Source organism: Camelus ferus, chromosome X (genome assembly GCF_009834535.1).
Source record: "Camelus ferus isolate YT-003-E chromosome X, BCGSAC_Cfer_1.0, whole genome shotgun sequence".
NCBI classification, from domain to species: Eukaryota; Metazoa; Chordata; class Mammalia; order Artiodactyla; family Camelidae; genus Camelus; species Camelus ferus.
This window is the reverse complement of record NC_045732.1, coordinates 49,009,959-49,027,172: the sequence shown is the minus strand read 5'-3', so window position 1 is coordinate 49,027,172 and position 17,214 is coordinate 49,009,959. Positions and strand designations below refer to the sequence as shown.

The 17,214-nt window shown below is 42.7% G+C and overlaps 1 pseudogene; it reads right to left on the bottom strand.

Annotated features, from left to right (window-relative positions):
• Positions 1 to 14,384: 14,384 nt before the first annotated feature.
• LOC102509364 lies at positions 14,385 to 14,640 on the bottom strand (annotated as a pseudogene).
• Positions 14,641 to 17,214: the final 2,574 nt, after the last annotated feature.

Genomic DNA, 17,214 nt, shown 5'->3' with positions numbered 1-17,214 from the left:
GGACATTTGAATAAGACTGTCAATTCTCCCCCTTCCAAAAGGAAGTCATCTCTGGGTCTCATAGCCACTGGGAACCATCCATCCAAGAGGTCATTATGTACCTTCTCCCAGGTCCTGGATTGAAGCAAAGAATGGTAAAAGGAAACAGAAGAAGCAGAAGGCGCAAAAGTAGGAAAGGATTGTGGACCTGGAGAAAGAGAAAGAGTTTTCAGTTTCTTAATCTCTCCCTCCAATATATTAATTAATTGTTTATGGCTATCCAATTCATTCTTGCATTTATTTCCTAAGAAATATTCATCTCAGAGATACCAATAATCCATTTAGTTGGGTGGAGTTTTTCTAAAAATCTTTGTAAGTAAACCAATTTGTCTACCTAAAAAGAGCCTTCCTCTAGCCATTGAACTATGGGGTTTTAATAGTATCCCCATCCCAAACATGACAGAGTGAAATCAGCATTTTAAGAGAAAAACCTGCCAGCAACATTCTGGGCTTCCCATAGCTTTCTACTGTTGAAGCTAATAGTGAACCAAATGGATTCTTAGAATCTGTATTGCCTATTTTGCTCAACAGTAACTCAAATTTTGCTCTGGGGTTTGGAATTTCCCCCAGGAACCCATTCCCACTGAGCCAAAATAATTAAAGGGAGACTTTTTAGCAAATACTCAGTGTCTTACCTGATCAAAGATGGCCACAGATCCTCTGACAAATTCATCTAGAAGGGCATACTCAAGGAATTTTATCCCTATTGTTAAATTATTAGGGGTAAAATAAAGCCAAGAACCAAAGACGCACACCAGTTTATAAATACAGAATTAAAAGATTTTGTTCTTGAACAAAGCAAATATCTTGAATGCTTGCAGATAGCCAGAAAGTGACTACAAAGTTTAGTGAATTTTCAACTGTATTTTTATGTAATTAAAACTTTAGCTGTTAAACATCATCCTACTTTTGGTAAACAGTCAGTTGACATTCACTTTACATCAGTTGTTACATTGAGCTTATTCAGAAGTCCTATTTTTCATAATTCTTCAGGCTTAGTCTGGCATTCTGCTCTCTCATAATTGTTTATCAGGCTTATTCTGACATGTTGTTTTCCATAATTCCTATGGATGCACCTGACAGTGTATCTGGTACATATAATTAATCACAACCTTTAGCATTCTTCCGTAAGTTTAGATTAAATTCAGTTTCCCAAAAAACATAACTGCTTAAATGGCTGCATGATATTCTATGACATGGCCATGGCATAATTTATTTTAATGCCATTTTCCTCTTGTTGGACATTTATATGACTTCAAATATTTTCCCATTATAAACACCATAACAAATACCCTTATGTGTAAAACATGATGCATAGTTCTAATATTTTCTTTAGGCTATCCAGAAGTGGATGCTCATGATAATGAATACTTTTAAGCTTTAGTACATATTAATGCACATCTTTTGGGAAAAACCATGCTAAATTATGCTCCCAAGGGGAATGAATGAGAGACCTTACCTCACCAAAGATATATGTAGCCTCCTATTGCAGAAAGGGAAAATACTGGTACTGTTTTGATAGGAGAGAATGAGAGGATGAGATCCTGCTAATTGCAACTAATGCAGCTGAAAATATCTGGCATATAATATGAACATGTCTGTTTCAACACAACAACTTGACATGGCCAAGTTATCAGTGATAATTAAATATAATCTGTCTAAAAGAATGGTACTTGTAAGATCACATGACATAGGTCCATGTGACTAGGACCTGGCAAGCAGACAAACAAAAAGTAGTGCCTCAGGTTGTTGGAGATGATTCAGTGAGTTGGGTTTTATTTTTGAGGTTTTCAAATTGTCGGTAATCTTCAAGTTTTTAATAAAAATATTTAAGTAATGTATGTTAATGGTACAAAATTAAAAAGGCACAAAGAGGCACACCATGAGAAGTATATATCCTTTGCCTGTTCTTTCAGTCACCCAATTCTCCTACCCTGAGTCAATCATGGTTACTAGTTTATCTTCTCAATGACATCCTGAGAATTTACAAAAATAAATTTCTCTTTCATATATTTCTCTTATGTCCTCCCCCACAAAAGATATCATATGATACATATTATTCTGTACCTTGCTTCTTTTCAGTCAGCAATTTAGCTTGGATATCATGCCATATGAATACATAAAGATTTTATCTATATATGTAAGCATATATTCATTATTTAGCATACACTTGTTGAGGACCTGCTAGGTGTCGGCCTATTATACACACTGAGATATGGCAATAAGTAAAACACAAAAAAAACTCAACCCTCATGAAACTTATAGCATAGTGGAGAGAAACAGAAAAACGAAATAATATGGAAAACATGTTACATAATGAAAACTGTTATAGAGAAAAAGAAAATGTTTGTTCAGCCCCAACCGCATAGGAAGGTGGTCTGCTGGTCAGGTTGAGCTAGCCAAAGTGCAGGCAGTCCCAGGGAGCAGTCCTTCTCAGGAAACAGAAACTAGACCTGAAGACATTCAGGATCTGGGCACAGATTTCCCAGCAGGGAGAAGACCTATTGCTCTCCACCTCAGCCAGCAATCCCTAAAACAGGGAACCCTACCAGAGAGAGAAATATCTAATCCATTGACTGAGGGGGTCCTGCATCAGAAGGCCTCTGCCTCAGCAGGGCGGTAGGAAAAGCCTGGATTCTGGGGCTAGAATTGGGGCCTGGACAGTCTTTGTAAATTCGTGCATTTTAGCAGCTAGCCATTTAAGGGGGCTAAAGACCAGGCTGGGGGTGGGGAATCAGAAGGCACCATGTCATGGTGAGGCTCCCATCTATTCTGAGTAGTGGCAAGAGGCAAGAGGTGGGGGAGGGAGGCTGCACAGAAGAGAGACTCTACAGGTCCCAACAGCAAGGCAGATGGGACTCCCTTGGCCCCTGAGGCGCCTTCTAGGGGGAAGGTAAGAGAGGGCTGTTGCAGGAGGAATTGAGCTCCCTGTCATCCCGGGGTTGTTATCTAAGCAGAGAGCAGAGGGCAGCACGTTGAGGGGCCTTTATCATTCAACAAGAGGTTGGACCCCAGGACTCTTGGTGGCCCGTGGACCCTAAAATGCTCTAATCGTCCCATCTTTGGAGGACAAACCTTGCCCAGTCCTGTCTGGCCTGGTCAGGTGGCTCAGGAACACCCCAGGGACTGCAGGCCTTTTCTGGGGTTTCAGAAAGGAGCAGCATTAGTATTCATTAGTGCTCTAATTGGCATCTTAATTGCCAGTCTCACTCTGGTCTTTTGGTCTTGATAATGAATACCTGGTGCATAGCCCTCCCCCAGTCCCCCCTCTCCTCCCTAGGGATCAGCTCCCAGCTGCACCTCACCTGCCCTTCACCTCCACCTGCATCTGCCAACAAAGGTTGGAGGCAGGGATGAGCTTCCTCAGGGCATCTGCATTGCACCTTCTCTCCCTCCCCCTTCCAGTGAGCTCAGGAAATTGGTTTTAATCCACCAGGCTCCAGTTGCTTAGCAACGGAAGAGCCTGCTCCTAGCAACTAGAAGCCACAAAGATGCTGCAGAAAAGGGGGGGCTGTCTGGGCCCTCTCTTGCTCAGCTCCTGACTGCTGGCCTCCCTGATGTTTTTCTCATGGAGCACACACAGCCTTCCTGTCTCAGATGCTGGGTCTTGAAAGGCTTATCTCTGGGGCAGCTGCCTGACCTCACCCCCATCCTGCCTTCCTGGAGCCCCTCTGAATCCACCCCCTAGGCCAGCAGGAGGTGGTTCATGATCACAGCAGGGTAGCTCTAGGAAGTGCCCTCCCTCTGTCTCTCAGAGGTCACTGGCTCTGTTGGTTCCTCCAGTCTGGCCCTGTGGGTGGGAGTAGGGTGGGCCAGGCTCCTTTGGCCCTGGGTGAGAGCAATTCCTGCCCAGGGGTGGGGGTGGGGGCACATTGTAATCCCAGCCCGCCTGAGCTGAAGGGATGCAAGGTAATACAAGGTAACTCCCTGGGCTTCCAGAGATCAGGACATTGAGAGTCAGAGGTGGGCTCAGGCCCATACAGCCTTTCAGTGATAGCTGGGTCTGAACCACTGCCAGAACAGAGTTCCTCAACACCGTCAGCATCCATGAGACTGCCAGGCCACTGCGCAGCACCAGAGGGTTCTGCCTTCCTTCCCCAAAGGACAGCGAGGACAGGTTTCTCCACCCCGAAGAAGAAGCTTCCTGCCCTCCTGCCTTTTGGGTTGGCCCCAACTCAGGGTGATCACCAGTACAGGTTTCGCATTTGACGAGCTCCTTTCCTAGATTTTTTTTAAAACCCAGTAAGAGTTCAGGAGCATTGGCGAGGAGCGGTCTGTCTGGAATTCTGACTCTGAATGGATGCTAACGGTGTCTTACTTAATCACAGACCTCGCTGGTCTTTGCAGGAGGTGCACCTGCCTGCATAGCCCCCTACTCCTTCTGTGCGGCCTCAAGCTCTGACAATGAGGGTCCCCCGAGGAACAGACTGAGGAAAGTGGGGGCTGAGGGAGACCAGCATCCAGCAAGGGGCCCCCACCTCCCTTCTTTCCCCTGGGCCGGGCCCCTCGGCAGGGACAAGCCTTCCTCCCGAGCAGCTTCTTTCTGCCTTCTCCCTCCTTGCTTCTCTCCCTCCCTTTCCCCCTTTCTCCCTCCCAAGAAAAGGGCTTCTGGCTTCTGGCTTCCATTGCCTGGCAACCAAACTGGGCTGCCACAGGCTGAGAAGAGCAGCACAGATGCTGCCTAATGAGGGGGCTGAAATGAGGGGGCGAAATCACTGTCTCCAGTCATATGCCACTGTTGCTCTCAAAACAGATATCAGCCTTTCCTTGAATTTGTGATTTCTTGTTCCCTATAATAAGTCTTCCAAAGGCAGACAAGCCACATTTGGGTAAACACCTCCTCGATCCACCTTTTTCTGCTTCATATGTTAAACTTTTTGTTATGGAAAACTTCGAGCCTATATCCAAGTAGAATAGCATAATAAGCCTCCTGTGGACGTCACCCAGCATCAGCAATTATCAACTGCCAGCCAGGTATCACATCATTGTATCTGCATTTCAGTATGGAATTCTGAACCACAAGAACTCTCTTTTTAATAGAACTGCAGTGCCACTATAACACCTCAAATACTTAACAATTATTCCATAATAGCATCAAATACCTAGGCAGTGTTCAAACTTCAAATGCCTTATCAGTGTCATGAAGTGCTGACTGTTTTTTTTTTTTTTTCAGTTTATTTGACTCAAGATATAAAGTCCACACATTAACCTATAGGTTCCCCTTTCTGAATATTCTAGGGAAAGAAAGTTTCCTTCTACTCTCTTAGGTTCAGTGCCTGGGGCCTGCAAATCAAACCAATAAAAGACAGTCCAACAGGAGGAAAAAGCCCAGAGTTTATTTATCTGCACAACCTCCATATACACAGAAGAACTCAGTGATGATGACTCAAAGGAGTGGTTGGAATTTGGGGTATATATACCATCTTAATAGGTGAAGTGGGCGGGGGGAAAGCATTTGCCTGGTATATAAAGGACTTTTTGGAAAGACACATGGATTTTCAGAAGAACAAATACTTGATAAGAGAGCTTGTAATGTTTGTCTATACAGATGTGAGAGTGGCCTTTCTGTCTTCTTCAGGACCACAAAACTCACTTGGAGAAAAGATCTGGGGTCGGTTTTATTCACAGTCTACCTTCTGGGAGTAGACCCACCCTGAGAAGGAATTTTTGGCAGCCTCATTTCCCAGAAGTTGCTGTTTTTAGTCAGATAAGGGAAGCTCCAAGAAGGCTGTTTTCCTCGTTGTCTGTTGAATCTCAAATGTCTTCAGTTAAAACAATCTTTATACCAACTCTGGGTCCCAGGTAGGTCCCCACAGTATACTGAAATAACATGGGACCGGAGTGATCCTGGAAACCACAGACCCCCGGGCTCTTCCTAAGACTTCTTGTGAGCTCTGCCTTGAGTTACATGAGACATTATTAATTCCCAAATTTTGAGATGAGGAGACAGATTCAAAGCGGTGAAATGAAGAGCTCAAGGTCGCCAAGCTACTGAGGCACTGGGCCAGGCCGGGAACTCATGTCTGAAATCTAAACTCTGAATTGTGTGTGTTCTGACAACCATCTTCTGCCACCTCCACCTGTCCTGCCTCCAGAAAGCTGAGGGAAGGCTTTAAGAAAGAGGCAGGGAAGGGCTCCACCCTGTCCCCACCTTCTAGTCCAGGTCCTACCCAGCATCTGTCAAAGACCCCTGCGATCCCACCCCCTCTAACCTCCCAAGGCCCATTTCTCCCTTCCCAAGTGTCTGCCCTTGGGTGCATGTACCTCAGTCTTCCCTCACCCAGAAGTTCTCACCCAGAAGTTCCCCAAGTGCAGGGACCTTGGTTCTGGATGCCTGTGACCCGCCCCAGCTGAGCCTCACCCAGAGCACTTTTGGATGGTGCTCCCCAAAGGGTGGCTCACTGACTGACTGACTGACTGACTGAGTGGCCTTCTGGAGGGTGAATGGGCTGGATGTATAAGGGAATCTTTGAGGAGAGATCCTGGACCCCAGGCAGGAGCAGCCATCGGACACTCCAGAGTGACAGTGATCTCTCTGGCCCCCAGAGAGAGGCAAGGGCGTGTCCAGGGAGCAGCCTGGGTTTGGGTGTCCTGAGGACAGGGGCCTCTGGCCTCACCCCTCCCTCCCACAGGCCATTTACCTTCTGAGGACCTCAGAGAGTCTTCATCTGGGCAGGGAAGACGCTCCAGAGAATCGCCCAGGTTGTCCTGTGGTTGAAGGCGGCCTATCAGCTTGGAGTAATGGAATCTGCTCTGGCCGGAGAGCCCTGGTGGCAGGTCTGGGTCTGTGCTCTTCCGTTATGCTGCTCTGTGGCCCGGGCGGGCTACTTCCTCCCTGTGGGTCTCAGTTTCCTCATCTATACAATGAGGGGCTACACTAGTTGATCTCCAGGGGTCCATTAGCTTCCATGTTTCTGTGATCTCCAGGAAAGGAAGACCCACAACACTCCTTGGTAAGTGCTGGCTGCTTTTAATGATCTTTACAGTCAGGAGGGTCTTCCTGCCTGCGTCCTACCCTCTTCTAAGCCTTGTTTCCTCTGGCTGAGGCTGAGTCTGGATAAGCTTCTTGGTTGATCCTGAAGGACCTGGGGGAGTGACAGCCGTTTTCGTCACCACAATTCAAGTCACAACGGTGGGAGAGTGGGGCCTGCAGCCCTCACGTCCCTGCTGCAATCCCCGAGGTGTTCAAGAGATAACAGTGCTCAGAAACCATGTAGATGAGCAACTGCGGCTCCGTGCCCTCCGTGGAGCCCAATGTTTCCACTTTCCAGACTAGGAAACAGGGACTCGTCCAAGGTCACACCGAGCTGGGACAGGGAGGAGCTTGGGGCAGGAAAGAGCTGGGGACCTCCTCAGGCAGGATCCTTCCCGGGTAGGGCAGGTGATGGCGAGGAGTCCTCAAAAGGAGCAGAGTTGATGTGAATGAAAATCCACCCTCAGGGAGCTCCTGGGATCTCCGGGGGGGAACACAGGACACGTGCTTGCACCTGCACACACACACATGCATATGTGCGGACTCACATGTGCACACAGGCCACAGGAGAAGACATCACAAGCACGTCTCCTACCAAGTGCCTGAGCTGGGACTCTATCTTGTCCACCCCACCGGGAGACACTGCGTATCCTAGCTACTTCATTTATTCAGCAGATAGTGACTCAGGGACTGGGAACTGAGCAGTGAACAAGTGGGACGTGGTCCCTGACCTTGCAGAGCTGGCAGCCTAGCTAGACAGGCCAGTGATTGAGAGGAAAGTCCAACCCATGGCGCTACCCCCAGGCTGAAGGAAGCCGGGGGCTGTGGAACCCAGCAGAGCCCACCTCATGGACTCAGGGACAGTCCTGTCCTGCAGGCACTTTCCTGGCTGCCTGTGCCTATTTCTGGAGGAGTTGGTTCTGGTTGGCTGGGAAGGCAGCCTTGGGGAGCAACTGGCCTTCCCTCTTCAGGGCAGGCAACTGTGGCCATGGGTGTGGCTGACCCTCTGGAACTTTTTGTCAGGCCAGTAAGAATTGGGTCATTTCTGGGGCTTGGAGAAGAGGTGAGGCTCCCCTTTGTCAGGGGTTCTCAAAGTAGTGGTCGGGACCCCAAAACTCCCTGTTGAGTCTCTAGGGGCTCTTCTGAGCAGAAGTTGCCTATGAGCTGGGTGCCCTCACTCTTGCTGGTTGGGTGATGAAAAGTGTGGAGTGTGAGGTCTCAAAAGTTCAATAACAGTTCGATTGTTCTGAAAAACAGTTTTCTTTTTTCCCACACTCATGCAGAGGGCCAAGACATTTCTTTCTTTAAACCTGTGTTTGTGATTTTGCTTCCTTTGACCTTGGCAATTAACATAAAGGGCACTGAGCAAGTCTGCCCCTTTTCTCCATCCATCCCTGGGTGTGTGTTAAGGGGGGAGGTGTGTGACACAGAAAAGAAGGGGGGTAAGCATGGGGAAACTTGTGGATTCTTTAGTTACTGAGTTCAGTGACACACGGAGATGTTTAAGTGGAACGTTCAGGGGAAAAGTAGGGAAATGCCTTATTTTAGCTACCTGGTCATTTCTGTTGTTTAGTTTCTGAGTTTTCTGGTTTCCAGGCTGTTTCATAAGTACTGAGCTATTGAGGAACTGTTTGTTTTCTTGGAAAAGAAACAGAAGGGCCCTGGGGCATCTCTCCCTCCGACTCTCTGTCCATATGGTCTCTCTTTGCCACTGGCCCTCGTTTGGGGCCTGTGCCCATGAAAAACAGTGATCCCAGTGGGCTTCTGTTCCTTTGGGGCTGACACTTCCTTCTCTCTGCCATGCTGTGCCCCACCCCTATCTGACTTGAGACAGAAAGCACAGGGGTGATGGCATCCAGCCTCTTCCTTCTCAGAGCTGGGAACTGAGACCCAGAGAACACAGGGCTCTTGTCGTTGTTCCAAGAAACCCAGGTAACTCCTAATGAGTTTAGTGATAATCTTGACCTTTTGGGAAAGAAACAATGTAATGCTAATCTTCCATTATATTTATTCACTCAACATATTTTAATTGAAAGCGTTGCCATGTGTCAGACACCATTCCAAGTGCTAGAGTACAACAATAAACAAGAATAGACAAAATCTTCTCCCCACATGGATCTTACCTTTGAATGGAAATAAATAAACACTAAAAAAAAATCAATAAGAATATATAATATATTGCAGTATGCATGGTATGGATGTTTACCTTTTACAGGGCCATATAGGAAGGCCTCTTTGAGGAAGTGACATTTGAGAAATTACTTAAAGAAAGTAAGGGAACGTGCCATGTGATTATCTGGGGGAAAATGTTCAGGTAAGAGGAATAATAAGTATAAATCTCTGAGACATGTTTGAAGAACAGCCAGAAGACTAGTGTGCCTGTAATGGGTAGAGGTAGTTAGAATGTTAGAAGATGATGGCAAAGAATTGGAGTGAGTGAGTCAGATTACAAACAGTCTTGCAGGCCATGGCTAGAACTTTGGTTTTTATTCATGGTGAGGTGGGAAGGCATTATAGTCTCAGGAAAGGAGCAAAATTCCACCGTCTACTCATTAACTGGTTCACTCCAGTTATTGTGCCAAGAATGGACTATTTATAGGCAAGGATAGAAGTAATGAGACCACCCAGAATGTTACTGTCATGAGTCCCCTCGTTGACGTTCCTCTGCCGTTCGATATAAACTTGGCAAGTTCCATTTCTGGATAATTTAGGACTCTTCATTTCTGTTGACATCAAGGAAAGTACTGGAACTCAGATTAGGCTCCAAGCCCTGTGCTCTTTCAATTGCCCTACATAGCCTTTCATTGTCACTGTCCATAAGGTGAGAAAAAATGATGAAATAGGGAACATTGAAGGACAAGCTCTGGATGTTGTAGGAATAATACTGAAAAAAAAAGAGGGGAGGTGAATTGCAGGGAAAAGCCTGTGAAAAATAATGGTAATTTTTATTACTCTTTGCTGAGAGATATTGGACTTGCTGATCAGTAACCATTTCTGGAGCTCTATTATGGATAAATGATAGTGTTAAAAGAATTTAAGAATACATCTTTAGGAATTTGGAAGTCCTGGTCACGAGCGAAAAAGAGTCCCAGGGATCCCACTTCATGAGTTTAAAGTTGGAAATGGGAAAGAGAAAAGAGTGAAAGTTATACATGAATTTTGACCTGATGTTGGGGTTTAGCATGTATTCTTCGCTTATAGAAAGAAAGCAGAACTCCTCAATTGTTAGTGACAAAGACTTTTTCCCAGACCAAAATTCAGCCAGGCCCCTTTAAGCAATCTTCTCAACTAGGCCTTGAACTTTGGACTTCCACGTCCATCTTTGCATTGCCCAATTTTAGCAAAAATTCTGCTAAAAGGGATTAGTAAGAATCCTCACACTGAATATATGATCATCTTTGCTATCTGATTATGTTCTTCATCCCTCACCATTGGTATTTATTCCCTCTGGCCTGTCTTCACCGAGAATACTGTCAAGTCAGAACCCTCCCTCACCCCTGATGTTTCCTCTTAGTAACTTACTACCCACTGACACCCACCCTGGACCTTGGCTATAAATCCCCATTTGTCCTTGCTGAATTCAGAGTTAAGCTTAATCTCTACCTCCTATTACAAACTCTCACTGCAGTTGTCCCTTGAATGAAGTTTTCATTACTATTCCTTAACAAATGTCAGAATAAATTTTCCTTGATAGTAACATGAAAGACAAAATGCACTGGACAATTAAGGAGATGCTTTTATTCAGGCTATCACAATAGGGAGAATGTTCATTTCTGTGGAAGAATGTTTCAAAGAAATGGAAGGGGGCCTGAATTTACAGGGGCAGATAAACAAGGGAGTCATGAGGAAAGGTGAACAATAATTTTATCTAACTTATGGGGATGAGTGGAGGGGAATAAGCAAGGGCAGGGCAGCCTTTTGTGGTTAGCCATTTCTCAGAACACAGAAAGGTGAGAGGATTTCTCAACCACCTCTGCTCTTTCAGAGCACAAGGCTCAATTATAGTAAAACATTGTCAATAGTTTTCTCCTATCATCTTGATTTAGGGGAAAAAAATATCAGGCTGCATTATTGTCTCAAGTTTCTGAAATGATGCTATGGAGGACATACATGCCGGCATATGTATAAACATGTTTCTGGAAGAATACACAAGAAACTGTTGTTAGTTCCTTTACCTTTGTGGAGGAAAACTGAGAAGCAGGATTTCTTTTTTCTTTTTTACATTTTTTTATTGAGTTATATCCATTTTATAATGTTGTGTCAAATTCCAGTGTAGAGCACAGTTTTTCAGTTATTCATTAACATACATATATTCATTGTCACTTTTTTTTCACTGTGAGCTACCACAAGATCTTGTATATATTTCCCTGTGCTATACAGTATAATCTTGTTTGTCTATTCTACATATGCCTGTCAGTATCTACAAATTTCGAACTCCCAGTCTGTCCCTTTCCACCCCCAGCCCCCTTGGCAACCACAAGTTTGTATTCTCTGTCTATGAGTATGTTTCTCTTTTGTATTTCTTTTTTTTTTTTTTAATTCCACATATGAACGATCTCATATGGTATTTTTCTTTCTCTTTCTGGCTTACTTCACTTAGAATGACACTCTTCAGGAACATCCATGTTGCCGTAAATGGCATTATGTTATCATTTTTATGGCTGAATAGTATTCCATTGTATAAATATACCACTTCTTCTTTATCCAGTCATCTGTTGGTGGACATTTAGGCTGTTTCAATGACTTGGCTATTGTAAATAGTGCTGCTATGAACATTGGGGTGCAGGTGTCTTTTTGAAGTAGGCTTCCTTCTAGATATATGCCTAAGAGTGGGATGACTGGATCATATGGTAAGTCTATTCCTAGTCTTTTGAGGAATCTCCATACTGTTTTCCACAGTGACTTCACCAAACTGCATTCCCACCAGCAGTGTAGGAGGGTTCCCTTTTCTCCACAACCTCTCCAGCATTTGTCATTTGTGGACTTTTGAATGGTGGCCATTCTGACTGGTGTGAGGTGATAGCTCATCATAGTTTTGATTTGCATTTCTCTGGTAATTAGTGATATTAAGCATTTTTTCATGTGCCTATTGATCATTTGTATTTCTTCCTTGGAGAATTGCTTGTTTAGGTCTTCTGCCCATTTTTGGATTGTGTTGTTTGTTTTTTTCTTATTATGTCGTATGAGCTGCTTATATATTCTTCATATTTTTCTGTTTTTCAAACTTAATAATCTTTTAAAGAGTGATATGGGGAAATTTTTACTGCAAGTTTGGTCCATTAAAAGCAGCCCCAAGGGGGAAAGAGACTGCCAGGAGGAATTACTTGGATTTTCCTAGAGTCTGGTCCCTGGATACTTTTTCTCTTATTTCCTAAGTGAAAAGGCAAAAAATTAATAAGGTGTCAGTGTTCTCAATCTCTTCTCTCCCCCAGGGAAGTAGAGATGGAGTCTCTCCAGTTTATCAGCCCCAACCAGGAGACCAATTCCTTACCTGGTAAGCTCTTGGACCTTTTGTGATGCAGAAATGGAAAATGAACTGAGGAAGATCCCAAAGCGCAAAGAAGAGAAAGTATGTAAAGAGAGAGAAGTTAAACTAATCTACATAATAAAGAACCAAAAGATTCTGGGGAGAGAGGGAAAAACAAGAGTATTTGAAGGCATTTTTGCAAATGAGAGGCTCCAGAGATATTAGGGTAGGAGGTGTAGGAAAATTGAAAAGATAGGAAAGAATATAAAAAGTATTGCTGGTATATGTAAACTGGATTCTATTTCATATTCTGAAAGAGACATAAGATAAAAATGGGAAGCATTTTTAAATCATTTAAGCTGTTCTGAATATGCATCTTTGAATACACTTCCTTGTAGCAATTGGACCACATGGGTCCATTTTGGTTACCTTTGGGGGTGCTTTTCCATGATAATGGGACTATGGAGTCGTGTTCAACTCTACCTAAATCTAAACATGCCTTAGATCTGAGCCAAGAAATGTCCATTTCTGGCATCTAGATTGTTACAAAAATCATGCAAAGAAATTGAGATAAACTCAGTATAAGTAGTAATGGTGCTTGAAAAATTCTCTCAAGGGGAGAGAGCTATGAGGGAGAGCTGAATTTTTTCCCTTTGAGTCGTTGGGTGCAGTGACTTTCAAAGAGGCAGTGCTTCAAATGGGAAATTGGAACTGTGCTTGCTGAGCAGTTTCTAAATAAGATTCCTGGGGAAGGTGGCCCACATAGGGCTGTGTGTACACATGTGTTATCTAACAAAATATTTTTTACCTTTTGTTTTTTTAAAACAATGTAAAACTTGTGAGTTTTCTTGTAAATGTAAACGTTAATGTAATATAAATATAAACCTGTAAGTTTTCTGTGGAAAAGTTACAATAACAGTACAGGGAATTCCCATATATCATATGCTATTATTGTTGTTGTTATTATTATTATTATTAATATTACTAAACCATTTGAGAGTAAATTGTAGATTCATGGCCCTTGCTTCTTAAATATTTCATTATAATCCAAATTTTTAAAAGAAAGTTCAGTTGCTTCTAGAAGGGTAAGGCACATACACAAGCAGTTGAGTAGAAGTAGGAAGACCCTAGCACACACCAGATCTGGATGTGGCTCAGGATTTTGCTAACATGATAAAGTGTGTCCCAGAGGAGGAAGACTGAGCTATGGAATAAATATGCTAAGGAAATGTTAGAGAAGTGGAATGTTTAGATTTCTTTAAGTTTCCCTTTCCATGAATGGCCTCTGTTTCCTCCAAAATACTTCCTGTTTGTTGATTTTGGTCTCTGTCTTTCATATTATTCATATTCATATTTTCTCAAATGCATGGTGAATCTTGGTTGTCTATGTGTTTTTAAGATTTAGGTACTAGAAAGCTAGAAGCTCTGTGCATGTGGGTGGGACTTAAAGACTAATTTACTCTATAGGGTGTTCTGATTGCTCCATTTCTTTGGGAAACTCCCTATGTCAGTATCTTTTAGTATTTTCCATTGAGGTGTTCAGATTCCTCACAAAAGTGTCTCCCAATCTTTACCCTGTAAGAAGTCTAAATGGCAGTAATCTCAGAGACAGGGATGAGATGAGTGTCAATATTAAGTATGTAAACTATCACATAAATTAATTATATTGTTTTAAGTATAATACTCTTCACTTAAACTGTTCCAAGGTTCCCTGGTCCAGAAATTATTTTAGTCTCTCTGGAGAATGAATTTTAAATCTTTAGCCAAGGTGGAAGAAAAGCAGTTGAGTGGCTGTGCTCAGTATGGTGGAGTCCAGGGATCTAACTGATTTTATTTTATTTTTAAATGTTTAATCCAAAGTGTGTTTACTGGGATGGTTTCACATTCATCTGGACTCAGGGTGATTTAGTGCTGCTTCTGTCTGAAGAAGCATCCTTCTGTAAGCCTTGGTTTTCCTCCTGTAGGCTGGCAGAGGACAGCCACCAACAAACAAAACTACTGTTTGTGCATGGCTAAAATGATGATGATTTTATAGCATCCTGGGCATTCCACATCCATGAAGTAGGAGTTGGGGCTCTGTACCAGGCATTTCTCCTTGTGTTTCCTCTTCTCTTCTGGAGAGGGATGAAGAAGATCCTTTGCCAGAGGCATGTTCTCATGGGGAGGTTGTCACCACCGGAAAGGCTAACTGATTTTAGATGAAATTTAGACAATCAGCCCTCCAGTTTTTAGTACTGTCTTCATTCTCACTTTCAGAAGTACTCAGTGTTGCCAATTTTTGACCCTTTTGGGGGTTCTCAGGGTAAATTGGATTGTTTTTCAGCTTTCTCAATTGCTTGAGATTCAGCTTTCTCAGGTGTGCAAAGTCAGTTTCATCATTTCCTTCTTCCAAAATTATGTTGCTATTGTCTCCCTTTCTCTGGGTTCTAGTAGATTTATACCTTCATTATATCCCATTACTGTCATTATTGTGAGTTTTCTGGAGTATTCAGTCCACCATCTTTAACTGAAATCCCCAGATGCTATCATTTTTTTTTAATAGAGATACTGCGGATTGAACCCAGCACCTCGTGCATGCAAAGCGTGTGCTCTACCACTGAGCTATTACCCTCCCCTCTAGACACTATCATTTTTCAATCATTCTATGAATGGCATCTGTCCCCTTCCAAAACCTACTAGAACCTGGAGTTTGTGACATAAGTGCAGATACCTTGGGGTTAAGATGTAGAAGGGGTTATTTAGAGGAGAATAGGTGTGGACATTTCTCTAGTGGGAACTAAGTCTCCACAGACTGAGCAAGATGTGCTGCATTCACTGGGGACATTTTAAAGCTCACTAGTGTTTTGGTTTATTATTGACACTTGCACCTTCAGGCCTATATATAGTTGCATTCTACATACATAATTCATGAACTAATTAGTGCATATCATGTCCAGCATAAGGCATTTTCTAATATGTCCAGCATTGGAGGAGGGGATGGGGAAAAGCAGACAAAGAATTGGGTTTAGAAAACTTTGACATTAGTGATTACCCATCAAATATATGTAAACACAGACAGAATATCAAGATGAACCCCATCATCTAGCTTTAGCAATTATCAAGTCACGGCCAAACTTATTTCTTCTCTATCTCCATTCATCCTCCTCATCCCCTCTGCCCTACTCCAATCTTTGGGTTATTTTGAACCAAATTCAAGGAATTCTATACTTTTATCTGTGAATATTTTGCTATGTATCCATATGTATTCCCCCTTTAAAATATAATCACAATACTATCATCACACACACACACATCTTAAAATCAATAGTAAGTTAAGTGATTTTAAAAGCTAATGTATGAGCTAGAGGTACGGTCTGTTCCATCCATGAATAGAATTTAGAACAGTATCAAATTGTATTATATATGATCCTGACCTTTTCAGGAACATTCAAGAAGAATTAGTCATTTAAGGGAACATATTTTAAAAGTCCTTATTTAGGGCATTCTATTCAAGTCTTCAAGTCCTTGTGCATCCTTGTTTTAACCACAATCCATAGAAAACTTGGGGAAAGTAAGCTATGAGTGGAATATTATACACTAAACAAATAGCCTAAGGTTGATCAATATACCATTGTTTGTGTTCAGTAATTAGTAGATTGTCTGGAAGAAAGCCAGGGGTTTTCAGTTTTAGATCTAAGGAGTATCATGCATAGCAAAGGAAAATAAGACAATCATCTTCCCTAGGAGGATTTTTTTCCAGTTTAATAGTGTGCGTTGGTGTATATGTGGGACCCAGCCAACCTTTCAACAACATGGAGGGGGTTGGCTTCCATCCCCTTGTTACTACTCAGAGTAGGCTATGTTATTTTATTGTAACAAATATATAAGCCCCAAATTTTGATATCTTAATATAACAAAAGTTTATTTCTTGCTCATGCTCTACCAAAAGAAATGCTCACCAAAGATTTGTTCATTGTAGACACTCAGAGAATCAGGATGAAGAAAGTTTCATCCCTTCATGTGCTTCCATGATTACCACAGAAATGTGAAAGGGGGGGCAAACTGTACATTGGCTCTTAAAGTGTACTATTGGATGTGACATGCATGTTACTTTTGCCTACATTTCATTGGCTAAAGCGAGTCATGTGACCATGTCTTACCTCTGAGGGGTAGGGAAGTTTAATCTTCCCTTGTGCTTGGGAAACAAAGAGTAGAAAATATTTGATAAACAGGAATAATGCCTAGCATACTCCTTCATAACACACACAGAAAACTTACAAGTTTTATATTGAGGGACACTATTAGGCTGATATGATTTGCATCCTAAAATGTAAAGTTACATTTGAGGGGACTCATCTGTCATACAGTAATTTGTGAATCTTGTTACAAGTCATTTCTTTCCATAAATTGGCTATTGTGAATAATGCCAAAATTGACATGGAGGTGCAGATATCTATATCTCTATCCATCCATCTATCTATCTATCACATTTTCTTTATCCATGCAATGTTTAGGTTGTTTCCATAAATTGGCTATAGTGAATAATGTTACAATGGACATGCAGACATCTCTTTGAGATCCTGTTTTTATTTCCCTTGGATATATATCCAGAAGTGGGATTGCTGGATCATATAATAGTTCTATTTTTAACTTGTTAAGAAAACTCCATAGTGTTATCCGTAATGGCTGTACCAATTTACATTTCCACCAGTGAACAAGGGTTCCATTCTCTTGCCAACACTTGTTATCTTTTGCC